The sequence below is a fragment of the Lissotriton helveticus genome, chromosome 1_2 (assembly GCF_964261635.1).
Source record: "Lissotriton helveticus chromosome 1_2, aLisHel1.1, whole genome shotgun sequence".
Taxonomy (NCBI): domain Eukaryota; kingdom Metazoa; phylum Chordata; class Amphibia; order Caudata; family Salamandridae; genus Lissotriton; species Lissotriton helveticus.
This window is the reverse complement of record NC_136058.1, coordinates 398,809,347-398,812,560: the sequence shown is the minus strand read 5'-3', so window position 1 is coordinate 398,812,560 and position 3,214 is coordinate 398,809,347.

The window sequence follows — 3,214 nt, the reverse complement described above, 5'->3', positions numbered from 1 at the left end:
CACCTCCAGACTACGACAGACTTCCTGCATTCGCTGGGGTTAAAAGTTAACATGCTGAAGTTGCACCTGGTTCCCTCCCATAAGCTCCTTTTAATCAGAGCGGTTCTGGACACAGCGCAGTTTCTGGTCTATCCTCCCAGGATATTCAGGCTATGATACCGATGTTTCAGCCTCCATCCCGGTGTTCGGTGAGAATGACCCTGAGGCTGCTGGGCCTCATGGCCTCCTGCATCCTGCTGGTGCATCATGCCAGATGGCATATACGTGCTCTGCAGTGGGACCTGAAGTTCCAGTGGGCGCAGCACCAGGGGAATCTTTCCGATGATGTTCAGATCTCGGAAGGGACTGCAAGTCAGTTGCAGTGGTGGCTCACAAACCAGGATTGGGTCAACGGCAGATCCCTCTCCTTTCCCAAACCTGAGTTCACAGCAGTGACATATGCTTCACTCCTGGGATGGCGCAGCCATATGGAAGAGGGGGAGATCAGAGGCCTCTGGCCTTCGGCAGAGTCCAGGCACCACATCAATCCTCTGGAGCTCCGGGCGATTCATCTTGCACTGAAGGCATTCCTTCCTTCTGTCAAAGGAAGAGTTGTGCAGGTGTTCACGTACAATACCACCGCCATGTGGTACTGCAACAAACATGGCAGGGTGGGGTTGTGGACCCTATATCAAGAGGCTCTTCGCCTTTGGACATGGCTGGAACATCAGGGCATACCTCTGGTGGTTCAACACCTAGCAGGTTCACTGAACACCAGGATGGACAAACTCAGCCGCCATCTTTACTCGAAGGTGGTGCAAGGTCTCTTTCAACAGTGAGGAGAGCCTTGGTTAGATCTATTCGCCACCGAAGAGAACATGCAATGTCAGCTGTTCTGCGTGTTAGAGTTTCCAAGGCGGCTCTCGCTTGGCTACCCTTTCTGTTGCGAGTGGAGTTGCGGCCTCCTGTACTCCTTTCCGCCTGTACCACTTCTGCCAAGATTGCTGAAGAATATCAAACGCGGTGAGTCCCAAGTCATTCTTGTGGCTCTGGACTGGGCACGAAGAGTCTGGTATCCCGAACTCTTGAGCATGGCCATCGATCCTATTGTTAACAGATTTCTGAAGTGCATTACTAATCTCTTTCTTCCTTCTCCTTTCGTAATGCCCCAGTGGGACTTGAATCTTGTCCTCACTTATCTTATGTGTCCTCCCATTGAGCCCCTACATAATTGTCCTCTTCGCCTCCTTTGAAGACTGCTTTTTTGCTTGCCATCAACTCTGCTCACAGGGTGATTGAGCTTCAGGCTTATATTCAAGACCTCCCTTTCTTGCTGTCCATCCTGACAAAGTAGTCCTCTGTACTAAGCCCTCTTTTCTGCCCAAAGTGATTGCCTCTTTCCACATAGGTCAGACCATCACATTGTCCACCTTCTTCCCGCCTCTGCACACTTCCAAAGAGGAAGGTAGATTCCACTGTCTGGACCCAAAACGTGCGCTGTCTTTCTACCTTGACCGCACTAAAGACTTCTGGGCAAACAACCAACTCTTTACGGATTATGTGGGCACCAAGAAAGGTCGGGCAGTGCACAAAGGTACCATCTCTCGATGGGTCGTCCTATGCTTTAAGATCTGTTATTCTTTGGCTAAACCTCCAGTAGGACTGTGCACCCACTCCACCAGGTCGACGGCAGCCACTACTGCTTTGGGACGTGGAGTTCTGCTGGTTGAAATCTGTCACACAGCCACGTGGGCGTCCCCGCACGCGTTTACTAAGCATTACTGCCTGGACAGGCAAGTCCGGAGAGAAGGCTTTTTCGGCCGTTCTGTTCTCCAGGACTTCCTGGTGTGAACTTAGTTTGCAGACCCTCCTACGGGGTTGGAATTGCTGGGGTATCTATTCTAAGGTAAGGAATCTATAACTAATAGTCTCTTTCAGAGGAACAAGTTACTTACCTTCGGTAACGATGTATCTGTAAGAGACCTATATTAGTTATAGATTCCCTACCTCCCCATCTATCCTCCCCATTCTGCACACTAACTTCTAGGGATAGGGATTCCCTTGCAGGGCCCTAGTTTTGTTCATGGCTCTGCGCTTCTGGCGTGGAACGTCTTGTCAGAACTGACGTTAGTGCACAGGGGCAGAGTCTAAGTTGACACCGCGGAGTCATCACGGCGACCCCGACAACGGACTCTGAGTCAACCGACGTCGCCTACCGACACGCAGGTGTAGTGCTAAGAAAAAATTTCTTCGGATCCAGTCTGACGCCTGGGGGTAATTCTTAGGTAAGGAATCTATAACTAATATATGTCTCTTACAGATAGTTTGTTACCGAAGGTAAGTAACTCGTTCGTTTTGTGCCTGCCAGGGATGGTGCTTCAATTGAGGAAGAGGGCAGATAATGAACAACATTAAGATATAAAGAATACTGGGTGGGTGCCAGTGCACAGTCTTGACTTAATTGATAAGAAATCGTTCAGTCACCTGGCACTGGGTTCTCCAGCAAACCTGGGCATAATTAACCTCATGTAGACTGATCAATAGGCTCAAGAGCCTCCTAGGATATCACCCAAACCCTGCCATAGCCTGCTTCGTGAAACCAGGTCAAAAGCAGATTTAAGGTCGATGAAGGCAACATACAAGTTGCCCAGCCGACCACAACGATCTTCAAATAGAATAAGAGGAAGCGGAAAACCTGATGAATCATGGATATCTTCTTCCGAAGGCCTGTCTAAAAGGGGGATACGATGGCTTTAGCAGCATTCCATTCTTCAATCCTGCTCAAGATCAATTGAGCAGATATTTTCTTCTCACAGTTGATCAAGCTGATCAGCCTGTAATTGGCTAGATGGAATCTATCCCCCTTCTTATATATTGGGACGACGTCCGCTCCCTTCCAAGATTCAAGTAATGGGGCACCATTGATAATAGCATTCGTTAAGATAAGGTTATACCAGGACAATTTATCTCTTTATAGCAGAAGGATATAAGTTAGAATGCTGTCTAATCCTGGAGCTCTACCTCTGGTTATTGCATCCAGAGCTGAGGATGTCGGCAGGTCAAGGAAAGGGCCAGGTACAGCTATAGAGTTGTCTGTTTACACAGTCCCCAGCAGTGTCCAGCTCAGTAAAAGGAGTTACTGAATAAAGCTTGTAGAAATAATCAACCCAGGTCAGGGGACATTTTTTTTTTTACAGAGGTGAAGCAGAGACCTCTCTCCCCTCCACTTTACAAG